At 47.7% G+C, this 15,679-nt stretch overlaps 1 long non-coding RNA gene across 1 annotated transcript; it reads right to left on the reverse strand.

The window, feature by feature from the left end:
* Nucleotides 1-2,208: 2,208 nt before the first annotated feature.
* Nucleotides 2,209-15,121, reverse strand: LOC139360100 (uncharacterized). Its single transcript, XR_011617212.1, has 3 exons — nucleotides 14,988-15,121; nucleotides 9,454-9,704; nucleotides 2,209-2,544 (listed from the first exon to the last, which is right to left on the reverse strand). It is a non-coding gene; the product is annotated as an uncharacterized lncRNA (long non-coding RNA).
* Between the last annotated feature and the right edge of the window lie 558 nt (nucleotides 15,122-15,679).

A 15,679-nucleotide genomic window follows, 5' to 3' on the forward strand; every position in this document is an offset into this window, starting at 1 on the left:
GGCTCCTTGAACCCTGTGCACTGGGTTTTTATGGAAGCTTCATGACATCAGCATTCCTTTCCCCAGGGCATAGGGTAGGAACGACTCATGGGAAGGTCTTAAGAACCTCAATCAGCTGCACGGAGTCTCCTTGCAGTGGACCCAGGCTCCAGCTGTGGCTACAACATAGGGTTTCTGTACAAGAAAAATAAAGTGAATTAAGCTTGGGAAAAAAAAACAAAAAACTAAACCTCAATCAGGAAAGCAGTAGAGTCCTGCCCTGGGGCAGGTGAAAGGGGGCAGAAGTATGTCAGATTTAACATACCCAACATCATAACAAAATACTGTAACAAGGGCTATGGAAGTCACAAGCCAGGAACCATGGAGGAAAACCAGTCCCTATCATAACACCACAATAGGCTATTTGTTTGGTTTTTTTCATACTAAGGCTTTGAAGTAAATATGGAATGTGACAGTGGCCGCACATCTCAGAGTGAGTGAGTCACATTTCAAGTGCTCATGAGCCACATGTGGCTGGTGGCCACCATGCTGGACCATAGCACCGGAACAGACCCTGTGTACAGATATTTGACATCTCATGCACAAGTGATGTGTCTGCAAAACGCCTTCCTCTTCAGGCCCCTGCTGCTCCCCACCTCACCCCATAATTGCTAATTAAGTTGTTAAAACAGGAAAACATCTTCTCCAGCTCCCTCAACTCTCCTTTTTCAAGCTTAATCCAGAAAGATTCTTACTTTTGAAACAGTTGTTATCAGTTCAAAGGGGAAACTAAATCTGAAGCGTGTCCAGTGGAAGGACTGCAAGTCCTCTTGACAGGGAGTAAACTCTTGATATCAGGTCAGGGTTCGAATTCTGGCTTGCTGAGTGTAAGACTTTGGGAAAAGCATGTGGCCTCTTTGCATCTTTGATCCTCAACAGTTCAATGGGTTGCGACGCTTGTCCCACCATATTCTACCAGCCTCATGGGATGGTGGAGTCAGGGAGATCAAAGATGAATGTGAGAGAGTTTTCATGCCGCATAGAATGGAAAATAATATGACGTATTATGCAAAACCATTAAAACATCATTTTCTGTGCAGCTACAGAAAATAATAAATCCACAATAGCTATGCAGACAGTGTAAAGATTCAAAGTAAGAAACTGAATCAAAGAAGCAAATTCCTGTAATTACATGTCAACAATTTTCTCAGCCACTACCAAGCTTTGGCTTGTCATTTTTATTTACAAAGAAAGAGGGAATAATAAACGACCCCTCAAGATAATAATCAACTGTGGTCCTTGGAGCCAGGTACACAACATGAGAATGCATCTTGATAATGGCTTGCAATAAACTTAGTTATGATCTTGACAATGACACTACAGAGAGCATCACATGTGGACCTTTTTTTCAAAGACCAACAATTTGAGATGTCTGCAGAGAGTTCCTGCAATATCTTTGCCCCATAACCACCTGGATATTTCCTTGCAGTAATAGTTTTTAGATTAGTAACATTAGCTTCTAACATTCCCTATGACACCACTTAAAACTTACGCCCTCATTGTTTTCTTTAAAATGAGATCTGTGTGCCAGGAAATGGGGAAATATGTTGTCTTCATTCCTAATTTGTTCTCTCCCAAGAGTTATTAAAAACAAAATTCTAATTTTGGACTTTTCCCATTTGTCTTTACTAATTACTTCTTTTCTGTTCCACCCATTTGTGCCATAGCTAATTCAAATTCAAATAGAACTTAGTCACTATTTCATCACAGTCATCTCCTGCTCCTAGAGAAGTCACCCGCACTCCACAAAGACAGGAACCAAGAAGGCTTTGGGGCTTCATGAGGCCACAGTGTTGTCCCTCTGATCCAATCACGTGAGACGAAATTTGTCTTGGTCCAAGAGTGTAGAACATGTTCTTACCTCCAAATTCACACGTGCTAGTCGTATGGCATGTGGAAATAAATGCAGACCAACCAAATGAGAGAAGCCAAGGCTATTTATTCAGAGCTTGCTATATATACACCAAGGGAGTCGGCCACTATCTTTTACATTTTGGCAGAGAATCAAAGGCAGGCAGATAAGTGGGAAAGCTTTAAATGGCAAAGAGGGAAGGCTTCAAGCTCACCCTGATGGGAGGTTGTTGGCATAGGGTGGAGGCACCTACATGGAGGTGGGCTAACTAGAAGCATGACATCCTATGACATCCTATATAAATAATTAGAGGTGCATATTTGACTTTCTCTGGTTGGTCCTACATTGGAATCCGGGAAGAAAATCAAGGAAGCTGTCCATTATTAATTAACTCCTGGCCATTTGGGGGCATCGTGCAGAGGTTATTGTCTGGCTTCGTGGATTGTTACTATAGACAGTGATCTGACTTGTGCGAGTCTGATCTGCAGCAGACCTGCTTCCTGGGCTGGTAACAGTAGGTCATGAGCTGGTTTCCTGGGCTGGGTGCTGTAGACTGTGGGTCTGAATTCTATTTTTATATCTGATCTGACCATTGCCCATTTGTATATTCAGTCTCTCAGCTGCAAAACAAAGCCAGTGAGGATGACAGGAACCTAGAAAGGAATAAACTTGAATGATCAGCAAATTATCAGATGAAGTCACCAGACTTCTGCAATACCCTGGCAGCCACCCAGCAGTTTGCTAATGACATCCTCTAAGTCCTCCTCTCCCACTCCATAGCCACACCTTGGTGACATTTTTTGTCTCCACTGCCACATTATATGAGAGAGTGCCTCAAGAGCACATGCAGTCCTGCAAAAGCCACCAAGATGTGCAGAACTCGGATGCAGGAATTCAGCCTCATGTCTGGAGGCCTGATGATGCAACAGGTTATCCAAAGGGGATGCTGGGGTCCCAAAAGCTTTCTGAGATAAAGAATTTGGAAGCATCTCCTTGGTTTCCAGCAATCCTAAAATGTCTTACCACAGACTCTTTGGAAGAGCTGCATCTACTTCCAACCGCTACAAGTTGTTTTGACTATAATGTAGTGGTTGGGCTTTAAGTCAGATGGGATCCAACCCTGGCTCAGATCATATAATTTCTAAAAACACAGTATAAAATCATCTACCTTTTACCCAGCACCTAGTGTGTGGCAGACACTATGCTAAGTGCTTCAGATACATTGTCTCCTTTAACCTGTGGCAACAGCCTTATGAGATGAGTACCTTGATTTTGCATTGGATAGGTCGCACTGGGCTAAAATCAAGCTGCAGGCAGAGCTGCATCCCTTCTGGAAGCCCTAGGGGTGAATTGTATCCTTGCCTTTTCCAGCTTCTAGAGGCCCCCCAATATTCCCTAGGTGGTGACCCTTCCTCCCATCACTCTAGCCTTTGCTTTTCTCACTCTCAGTCTGATGCTCCTGCCTCTCTCTTACAACAACTCTATGATTAGGTTGGGCCCACCTAGACAATCCATAATTCTCCCCCGATCTCAAGATCTTTAACTAAATCACATCTGCAAAGTCCATTTCACCATATAAGTTAACATATTCACAAGCTTCAGAACATTTGGATGTGGACATCTTTGGAGGAGTCATTATTCAGCCTACCACCACAGATAAAGAGACTGAGGTTCAGAGTGGTTAATTTACTTTCACAAAGCCTCATAGCTAGTAGTAGTGGAGTTGAGCTTTGACTTCTCCAGCTACATCAGGCTTCCCTTTCTGAGCTCACCAGTTTGGCCCTTGAAACCAAACTCAGCATGGTGCCATGTATGTCAAGTCTAACCTTCACCCTACCCTTCCCCAGTGTATTAGTCTGTCTAAATTAATGCTGCTAATTTATAAAGAGAGAAGGTTTAATTGACTTACAGTTCCAAATGGCTGGGGAGGCCTCAGGAAACTTACAATCATGGCAGAAGGCACCACTTCACAGGGTGGCAAGAGACAGAATGAGTGCCAGCAGGGGTAATGCCAGATGATTATAAAACCATCAGATCTCAAGAGAACTCACTATCACAAGAAAAGCATGGGGGAAACCACTCCCACGATTCAATTACCTCCCACTGGGTCCCTTCTGCGACACATGGGGATTATAATTCAAGATGAGATTTGGGTGGGGGCACAGCCAGACCATATCACCCAGGCATGTGGATCCCCACCACCAACAGCTGGTGCAGGCAGCTCCCAGCCATCCTTGCCATCTTGACCCAGAAGCTCCAGCCTTCAGGGAGATGGTCATCTGCAGAAGAGAGGGTCTGGTGCCCAGAAGTGCCTCTCTGCAAGGCTTAGCCTCCTCCAATTACACAGCCACAGCTCAGCAATTTTCTCCAGTCTCATTTCGTCTTGCCCTCACCCCCACTCCGAATCTCTCAAAATTCTTACCTAGCTCTCTTCTCAAACATACAGGGATAATACCTGCTGTATGTTCCTGTCCCCATTTCCTCCTCAAATAGGTCAAGAGTAAGGAAGAATACCTGGTTTGACCAAGAATTATTCCCAAGAAAGGGAAATTTACCAGTCCCTGAATGGTTAGGGTGCTGTGAACCAGCAGCCCCATCAAGGAAGCTGTACACACATCTCCAGGCTGAGTCCCAGGTGGGAGAAAGGCCCATCCCAAGAGGTGGAAGATATTCTTGGAACCACTATGAAGCCCATCTTCTGTCCTTCCTCAACCCTCCCTCTTGACTGTCAGAAAATTCAAGGAGCCGTTGCTTACTCATATGGGGTAGAATTACAAAAGACAGCAGCGTACCAGTGTTGAGTTTGCTAATTTTCTGACCTTCTGGGCCCTGAATTTGACTCGCCCAGATGTGTGTCATTTGATTGGTGCTCCCTGACTCCCTAACTCGTCTGGACCTAGTGTCTTGTCTTCTGCATCCTTACAAGTTGGTTTCCTATTCTGGCATGCTAGCCTCCTGTCACAAAATTTACCCCAAACAGTCACCAGAGCTTCTTCTGCTGCCCCAGTTCCCAGGGTCTGTTCAATAAATTCACATCCATGGTGGACACAAGTATTTCGTGATGTCCTCTCCAACAAGTCAAGGCCCCAAAGTCAGAGAAACACAACCCATTGTGCCAATGGTAGACACTATGCTGCTCTCTTTTATATCTCCTTATCGCATATGGTGGGGGTGGGGGCTTAGAAGAACATAGCAGAGGTATTCATAATAAAGATGAAATTAATAAAGACCACAGCAAGCCCAGATTCTTTCTTTTATGTTCTCTCTGTACCATGGTTCAGTTACCTGTTAGAATAATTGCAGATCAATTTCATTTAGTTAGTAACTAAAAACAATTGCCTAGAATTCCCTTTGATCTCTCTCCATAGCAACAAATTGTATACAAAGAAGTTTAGCAAGAAATGTGACTCTCAGAGGAACTTTTTGGGCCCCTTCTACGAGAGGACCTTTTTTGAGTCCTCAAGTGCTGAATTCCCCCATCTTTAACACTCAGTGGCTCTTTGTGCTTGATTTCTGCAATGGAGCAAGGCTTCAGCCCTCCCAACCTCCGTGAGTTCTGGCCCGCAGTGAGACCTTGCATGAGGCACTGTGTAAATCCTGGACACGGCTGAGTGACAGAGACATTTATTGTCTGTCTTGGCTGTAAGGGAGGCTCAGTGTTTATGAAGTATGTTCTGGAAACACATGTCGTGCTGAGCCCGTATCACTGTCCTCTCACCCTGCATCTGACCAATGCTGCCGACTGACTGTGGACGTTATAATAACGATTCCTATGACTCCAGGGTACAGCTGGCCCTTTGACTTTCTTGTATAACTGATTTCAGGTTTCCAAGAATCTTTAAGAGAATAACTGTACTAATAGCACACTCCCAGGTAGGGAGTAAGTACACCAATGTTTCTTGGTCTCCAAAAACTAATCTAGACTTCGCTCTTGTAAATTTTCACTGGCCACTAAAGATAAGAAAATCGTTTAGATAGTATTGAATATACCATGGTGAACCTCTCCAAAATGGATCCAGTGTTTTTATAGTTCAAGACCATTGCTATATTACATTATCTTACTTGTAAAAATCAAATTATATTTGAAGTGGAACATTTCTTTCAAAAATCAAGACTTAAATAAAGAACATCTTCCTCCTACAAGAATTCCAAAATGGCCAGGAAACATATTATTATACATTCCTGGATATTCTTGGAAAAGTCATTTAACCTTTATGGGTCTCCGTTTCTTAAAATTCTAGAAAAATCAAGGCATTGGCTGGGTGATCTCTGAAGCAGCACCGTCCAATAGAACTTCTGCAATGACAGCAGTATTCTGCACCTTCACTCTCTGATACAGTAGCCACCTGCCACAGTGCGGCTATTGAGTACTTGAAATGTGGCTGAAATGACTGAGAAAAAAATTAATTTAACTCAATCTAAATTTAAATAGCCACGTGTGGCTAGTGGCTATGTATTGGACAGGACAACTCCAAGGGGTTCCTTGTCAATATAAATACAATGGAGAGGTAGAGGTGAATACCCTAGGGCTGAGCAGGCCTCGGGATCCTGGTATATAGTTATCCTACTGCGGAGAGCTACTCCTCTCAGACACTGCCAGCTGGATGCAGAAGGGAAGGCTGCAGTACTCAGTAAACCACACACCCGCAAGACCACTTAGGCTCCAAAGGAGAAAGGATGAGGCACTTATCAGATGCAACTAACTAAGGGCATGACATCAGACCAGAAAGAACAGAGCAGCCTCTTCCACCTTCTGTTCAGCCTTTTTGGATGTTCTTGGTCTAACTGCAGACAGCTGCAGACACCGATGACTTGGCCCCTACGGAGAAAGCGGGGACTTAGTCCTGTTAGATAAGGGAACTGGCTCTCTGCTGCCAATCAATCAGAAAGCTTTTAAGATGGGAGTCTACGAAATATGTATCAAACACCACCAACAACAAAAAAATGAATGCAATGAAGTTTTTAACGTAGAAGCACTCCTGGGAGCCAGGGGCTGGGTTCTCACAACATAAAACCTGTACTAAGACCTCATTCCAGATAGGACTCATATCCACCTTCAATGGATCAGTGAGGTCCAACAGGGGGTTTCCCCTGTTTGGGGTGGGAGGGAGGTCTGAAATGTGGTACTCTTCTGTGCTCCTCCAGAGCTAATTCCCTTTCTGAAAGAAATGAAAGCAACAGGAACACTCATTTGTGCCATTGTGTTTTGCACAATCACACGCCTTTCAATTGCCACATTAAAAATTCCTCCCGGGCCCCACGGAGTTAGGTGATTATGTTTAATATAACCTGCTGGGTTTTGGTTTCACGCAGACTAACAAAGAATATGGAAACATGTAATTCCATACTGCCCGAAGTACTTCTACAATCTGAGCCTCAATTAATATGTTTGTTTACTTATCTGCTAATCTCATTATTTTTTCTAAATTCGTTCTCAGTAAGTGAGAGTGCAGAATCTGGCATTCAGTCATTTCTGAAATATGACCAAAATGGAAACCTCTCCAGAGAGCTATTCAGTGGGGGGAAGGAAAAACATAAACTCCCGAATGAGTAACTCCGAGTGTCCTTTAATTTCTCCCTAACAGAAAACCATTTTCTAAGAGCAGGTATGTGCACAAAGGGGTGACTTTTTAGAAATTTACCAGTGATTTTATCATGGTAAATTGAGCCACAATCCCAATGAGAATACTTGCTATTATTGCTAGAAATGCATAGAGCCTGTATTTATTTTCAGAGGAGTTTGGTATCATTTTTATGAGTTGCTCCTCACAAAAAGCAAAACAGAAAGCACCCTGAACCTCTAAGAGGTAGATCAGATTTTATCTCTCTCTCTTTCTCTGTCTCTCTCTCTCTCTCCTTTTTTTTTTCCCCCCCCAAAGGAGGAAACCACATAAAGTGATTTGCCCTGAGGTCAGCCAGCCCATTGGTGTCTGGGCTGGTTGTAGAAGTTCTGGTCTCTAGACTCCCAACCTGCTGAATTGTCTCTGGAGTCTGGTCCTTGTGTCCTCAGTGGAGACATGCATGTAGCTGGTAGCTACGCCGACAGATAAGTCTTTCTTCCTAAACACTCTCCACTCTTACCATCTGACAGTCCCTGAGGGCTCAAAACTGCCCCACCAGTGAAACCTTCTAAGGTGGTTCTTTTGGTTTCTTTGTAACTAACACCCCCTGGATGCAGTCCGAGGGACTTCTTATTCTGAATTCCTTTCTGTAGCAAGCCAGTCACGTTGTCATTTTTACTGTGATCTGGCCATGACCCCCAGGCTGTTCTGATGTCCCTGTTGGTGTCTTCCCTGGGACAGAATGTTCTTCAGGCATTCTGGATGGCTGAGTTGTAACTACCCATACTTGAGTGTAGGTCTTCCAGGCCTGGCCAGAGCTGCCAAGCAGGATAAGCCCATCACTGTCCTCAGCAAGGATAGAGAAGGGCCATTGGCAAGCTGAGTCCACTCCTGCCTGCAGGCCTGGCACAATGCGAGCAGGTGCGTTGTTCCAAGGTCCCCTCAGCAGCACACTCTGGGGAAGAGATCCCAGTTGCTAGGGAAGGTTAAAGCAAGGTTCAGAAAACAAAGCAAGCAAGAAAACTCAGTAGGTCAGTGAAACAAGAGCCTGGGCTCTGCACCCAAAGTTCCAAGTTAGCGTATCACCCACATTACCGGTGACATAAAGGCGACCAGACACCACAGTGTTTCTCAAAGAGTGTTGTGTGGAACGCCAGCTGCAGGAGGCACTTGGCAGAAACTGGGTTTCATGGTCAAATGAGTCTGAGAAACACTGCAGGTTACATTTCCTCCCTGCGGTCGTATCAGCATATCAAAGGCTATGAAAAGTTCCACAGTAGGCCAGGCATGGTGGCTTACGCCTGTAATCCCAGCACTGTGGGAGGCCAAGGCAGGCAGATTGCTTGAGGTCAGGAGTTTAAGACCAGCCTGGCCAACATGGTGAAACTCCATATCTACTAAAAATACACAAAAATTAGCCGGGTGTGGTGGCACGCGCCTGTAGTCCTAGCTACTCGGGAGACTGAGGCAGGAGAATTGCTTGAACCTGAAAGGCGGAGCTTGCAGTGAGCCGAGATCACACCATTGCACTCCAGCCTGGGCAACAAGAGCGAAACTCCATCTTAAAAAAAAAAAAGAAGAAGAAGAAGAAGAGGAAGAAGAAGAAGAAGGAGAAGAAGGAGGAGAAGAAGAAGGAGGAGGAGGAGGAGGATGAAGAAGAAGAAGAAGAAGAAGAAGAAGAAGAAGAAGAAGAAGAAGAAGAAGGAGTTGTTCCACAATAGAGCAATGACTCTATTACTCTGTTCAACCCGGAACACTCCAAATTTGATCACCCGTAGGCCTTCTTTTTTATGGGACACTGACTAATGTACTATGGACCACTCAGGCAGATGTCTGTCTGCTCCATTCTCTCCTCTCCTGCCGTCCCCCACCTTGAGCCAGGGCCATGTTGCCCACTGCCGGGTGGTTTCCCTGCCCTCTGGCATCTTCCAGGAAACCAAGACCAACTCATTTGTTCCAAACACCCCTTTCTCCACATCCCTCCCATAGCCAAAGACCTACCACGACTCTCTACGGCCTCCTGAGGTAAGGATGGAATTTTCTGCCCTCTCTTGTATCTCCCATATTGACACTTCACCCTCTCTGGGCAGCCATATTGTTTCCACTCAACACCACACTCCCGTCTTCCCCCAGGTGGGTCCTGAGAGGTAGGACTGAGAGCAGGGGCTTTGGAAGCCAACATGAATTTGAGTCCCATTACTTTTCCTTCTGGACCGCATGACTCAAGCCTTTCTGAACCTTGGTTTTATCATCTGCAAAATGAACGTGATGAGACCCGACTCAGGGCTGTGGTAAGCGTGGGGTGGGTTAACACACATCATTGCAGGGCCTGTCACATGGGAAGCTCAACAAGTGGCTATCCTTCTCCTTCAGAGCCAAACATCCCCGGCAAACCCCGCTTCAGACGCACGCACACTCATACCAGCTTCCAGGATTTCTTCCCCCCCTACCTAGGCCTCACTCATCCTCTGGGGCCCAACTCGTTCCCACTGCCCGCACGAATCCTTCCCTGAAAATCCCGGCGCAGCTCTCCCCTAGCCTGCACTTCTCCTGCAGGCATGGGCTTGGTTTTCCTCTGTCTCCACATGTTCCATAACGTTTTCCACCTGGTCCCCAATAGGACTGCAAAGTCTTGAGTGCAGGGGTCTCATCCCCTCACTCTGCGTGGTCCCATAGGTCTGCGCTCTATTCAGATGAGACGAGGCCTGCTTATATATTCACATTAGGATGAACCTGGAGTCTTTTCCTCTTGGCTCCTTCAAACATTTTTAGTTCTCAATTTGCTATAACCTTTGAAACCTCACCTTGTGGCATATTATAGAGGAGAGAGAAAAACTCAAAGGTGTGCTCTTTTTTAAAAAAAAAAATCCCAAATACCAGAAGGAAACTCCACACGTTGATTTGGGAGTTCATCATCAACACCCACTTGGTGAGCACTTTCTCTGGGACTTTGGGAAAAACCTGTTCTGGAAGGGCCCTTAACTGTAGGAGCCAGGTACAGGGGACTGAAATAAGCACCCAGCCTGCTCCGCTACAGCTGTGGGGAGAAGGAGACAGCAGCAGGGGAGGTGTGTGGAGAGAAAACAGCCAGGGGACGCTTTCCAGAAAGCCCACCCCAGGAGGTTTCCAGAAAGCAAGGAGTGATCCCCACATTCCACCTGCTTCTCCCAACTAAAGTCTTCCGCAACTCCAGGGAATCCTCCCCTTTTGAAGCTGAGCCTCGGCATCCTTGCCTACCTCCCTCCACCCTGCAGCAGAGAAGGCTGCCCCCAGCTGAGGGTCGGTCACAGCAGCCAGAGGCTTCCCCAGTCTTCATGTCAGGAATCTTGTCTTTTCCAGCACATGCACACACCACATACACACACACCCACACATATACACACACATCCCCACACACACCCCCATACACAACTCCACACACCACACACACACAAACACACCACATGCACTGCACACACACACCCCATACCACAACACACCACACATATACATCACAACACACCACAACACACCTTACACACACGCCACACCACACACAACACATATACAACACACCATACACACACACACGCCACACCACACACACAAAATACCACATCACACACACCATACACACATCACACCACACCACACACACACCACATCACAAACCACACACACACACCACACACCACACGCATCACACATACCATGCCACCACACACACAGACCACACCACAAAACACCAACCACACCACACTCATACACACTCCCATACACACACACAACACACACAGCACACCACAACAAACCACACACACACCACACCACACCACAACACACCACAACCCACATCACACTACACCACACCACACACACATCATACACACAGACACCGCACCACACACACATCACATCACACACCACAACACAACACAGACACACACACCACACACACACATACACCACACCACACAAACACCACACACACACCACACACACCACACACCACACACACACCACACACAGACACCACACCACACACCACAAACACACCGCACCACAACACACCATACACACCACACACACACAGACACCACACCTACTACACCTGACACGATACATCACACCACACACACACACACGCACACAACCCCATCACACATGCACCACACACCACACCCTACACCACACACCCACACACCACACATCATACCACACACCACACATCACGCCACACACACCAAACCACATATCACATCACACACACAACACACCACACCACACATCATACCACACACACCACACACACATCCCACCACACGCCACACTACAAACCACACCACACAACTGCACACACACCACACATCACACCACACACCACACATCACACACACCACACATCATACCACACACACATCATACCACACACACATCATACCACACACCACACATCACACACACACCACACATCACACCACACACACATCATACCACACACCACACATCACACACACACTACACATCACACCACACACACATCATACCACACCCCACACATCACACATGCACCACACACACACACCACACCACACATCATACCACAAACCACACCACACACACACCACACATCACACACACACCACACATCACACCACACACACACACACCACACACACACACACACACCCCACACGTCATACCACACACATCACATGTCTCCTACCAAGTTTCCATTTCAATCTGTGACACCATCCTCCTTTCAACCTCTTCACATTGGAGTGCTGAACCAAGAAGGGTGGGGATTCTGTCTGTTCATCAGCACCTCTTCATTGTGGCTGAGCTCCTTAGCAAGGAGGGGATTCCCTGCCTCCACCTCCACGTCCCAGGAGGAGCTTCTTACTCAGCAGATGTTCATCTACTCACTGGCAGCAAATGACAATGGCTGTGGATTCCCAGGCAGGCCCAACTGGGAAAGCTCCCACTGGTGACCTGGGAGCCTCAGAGCCATGATGGAGGATGGAGAAGCAGACCAGGAGAAATGTTTGTTTTCTTTTTCTTTCTTTCTTTCTTTTTTTTTTTTCTTTTTTGGAGACAGAGTCTTGCTCTGTCACCCAGTCTGGAGTGCAGTGGCATGATCTCAGCTCATTGCAACCTCCACATCCTGGGTTCAAGCAATTCTCATGCCTCAACCTCCTGAGTAGCTGGGATTACAGGCGTTTGTCACCACTCCCAGCTAATTTTTGTATTTTTAGTAGAGACGGGGTTTCACTGTGTTGGCCAGGCTGGTCTCGATCTCCTGACCTCAAGTGATCCGCCGGCCTTGGCCTCCCAAAGTGCTGGGATTACAGGTGTCAGCCACTGCGCCTGGCCTGTGTTTGTTTTCTTTTTCTTCCTTTCTGAGATGGAGTCTCTGCTCCATCGCCCAGGTTGGAGTGCAGTGGCGCGTTCTGGCCTCACTGCAAGCTCCGCCTCCCGGGTTCACGCCATTCTCCTGCCTCAGCCTCCCGAGTAGCTGGGGCTACAGGCGCCCGCCACCACGCCCGGCTGATTTTTTTTGTACTTTTAGTAGAGACGGGGTTTCACCGTGTTAGCCAGGATGGTCTCGATCTCCTTCTTAACCAGCTCCAGGGTGAAGAGTACATTTCCAGGAATCTCATTTCGTTCCCAGTGAACTCTGTTGTGATCAACATTCAGTCTCTTAACTTTTTTTTCACTTTAATTCTTAGAATCAGGCACGGTAGGTAAACAGCTGACGCTCATTTTCTCTGTCAAAAAGGCAGTTTCGAATTATTGGTGAGCAACTGGTGGTCGCACAGGAGAGGGGAGAAGTGGGGGGACCAGGGAGTGATCGATTGGGGGACGGGGATTAGGCATACATAGCAGAGCCAGGGAGGTCACGTTGGGGACCCGCCATCCTTGACCACATCTGTTTAAATTCAGCCAGGGTAAAACATTAGCGCGCAGGAAGGCGGCTTCACCGGGAGGGAAAAAAGGGTGAGCTCCGCCTCCCCACCCCTTAGGGCTGGAAGCTCAGCTCAGAGCAGGAATCGGATGGTCCAGGTGGAGAGGCTATAGCCGTGGTGAAGACCCAAAGCCAGGCCGTTCCAGACACTGGTTAGCTCCTGGGGGTCCCCCAGGAGGGACTGGGAGGTAGGATGAGACCCTCCACCACGCCAGGAGAATGTGGGTTCGGAGCTAAGCTCACACACCCATGCGCTTCACAGAGGCTCTGTTGGCAGCATTATGTGGTTGCACAGCCTTTATTCAGGTTGGAGCTTTAACGCCTTGAATGTACCACAGAATCGTCAAATTCCATTTTGTTAGGGACTTGGTGTTTCGTAGAGCCTCCTTCATGGTGTCTAAGACAGCAGTGGCAGATTGCCAGGGGCTCAGGCCCCAGGACCCCGCTTGCCCTGCTGGGAGTAAGCCCAGTCATGAAGTCCTTGGCCTCCCAGAGCTTGTGTCTGCACTCACAGCTGAGCCTGGAGGAGCAGAGAGCCGGAAGCCTTGGGTCCTCCGAGCTAGTCATTCCCCTCCACTCAGTGCCCTCAAGCCCAGAGCTTGGAGAGAGCTGCACTTCGGTGGCCCGTGCTGCTTATCCCCTGGTTCAGGAGGGTCGGGTCTGCTGCGCCCAGGAGCTGCATCCTCGGGTACAGCACACCATGGCTCTGGAGATGGCACCTGTGCAAACTGTGGGTGGCCCTCCACCCTCCCCTCCCTCTTCTCTCTCTTGCCTTCTCTCATTTTCTTGGACATTTGAGGGTCACTTTCCTCTCCTATTCTTTTTCTCTGGTCTTGAACCTGAGGCTTATCAATTCACTTACAGCCTTGGTTTAAGCTACCCTGGAATTTTGAAAGAAAATTGTTGCCACCTGCCCTGGATGGTCCTGATGCTGCCTTGAGATCTACAATGCCTCCATGGGTGAGACGAAAGTGCCAGAGGCTCGTATGCCACCCGAGGCCTCATGTGAATTAGCTTATAGTCAGTTACAAATGCTTTTAAGATCTTCGATGCTTCTGTGAAGCCTCATATTTGCTGTTCAGGCAGACACTATAATGGAGATGGAATAAATGGACAGCAACTGCACAGGACGGCATGGGCAGATGGTGTTGGAGTGAGGGGTGCAGGTGGAGCCCACGGGAGAGGAAGGCTGATTGATCTTCTATGGGGAGAACTTCGTAGTGCGGGGCTGGGGGCACCCGATTGGCAAGCTGTTTGGTGTGAGTTTGGGGATGTAGCAGTCAGGGAGAACATCCCTTCTTGAATGAGCAGAAGGCTTCATGAATCCACTGAACATGCTGCAGCACTAAATTCAGTTTGCCACATGGCCAACCTCATCTGCTCATCACAGTGGAGCTGGTGGCCTTGGCTTTATGGGCGCCCAACCCTGGTCAATGACATACAACAGCCCTGGACACATCTTGAACCACGAAAGGAAGGCACCGGCCAGATACCAGATACCAGGCTGATGCTTAAATGAGTGAGGGAGAAAATCACCCATCAGCCTCCCCCCACCCCACCCCCAACAAGTCAAAGACTAATTCAGACCAACCTGAAAACTAAAAATAAGACATGGAGAGGAGATGGAGAAGACAGCCATCCAGGAAATTCGTTTCTGACCGTAGGGACTGAAAAAGTCTTGTCTCTGCCCTCAGTTGGCAGAGTGGTTTGTTGTGCAACCTGTGAGACTCAGCCCAGTACCTCTTATCTGGGCTGTCAGTTAAACTGACACGGGTGACTCTCCCCACAACGGAGCTGTAATTAGCTCAGACGCCGGGCTGAGACAGGCCTGGGATGGGGCGCTTCCAGGTGCTGCTGATTCACAGGGGCCCGTTCCAGCAGTAGTTCTGTCGGCGTTGTGCTCCTTCCCCACCCAGGCTAAGGGTTTGTGCTGTCCCTCTGGAGGCCATGGGACTGGCCGTGCACCTGCAGGCCCACGGTGCGGAGCTACAGGGCACCACAAGCTGTCCACATGCCCACGTTAGAGTTTCACTCAGCCCTTAGCTTCCCAGGGAGAATCAGAGCTGAGTTAATAAGTGAAGCATTTACAGGCCACCTCATACCCTTGAAAGATAAGGAGAACCTTCAACCTTGTGATAGATAAGCATTGTTCAAGGGCAGAAGTCACCAGGGAAGACGTTTTAGAAAATCCATGTTTTCTATGGTCAGGGCTACCTTAGCCTCCCAGACCCTCCCAGAAGGGAGTAGAGATAGAGGGCCATGTGCCTGCTGCCCTGGTCTGCC

Source organism: Macaca nemestrina, chromosome 19 (genome assembly GCF_043159975.1).
Source record: "Macaca nemestrina isolate mMacNem1 chromosome 19, mMacNem.hap1, whole genome shotgun sequence".
NCBI lineage: Eukaryota > Metazoa > Chordata > Mammalia > Primates > Cercopithecidae > Macaca > Macaca nemestrina.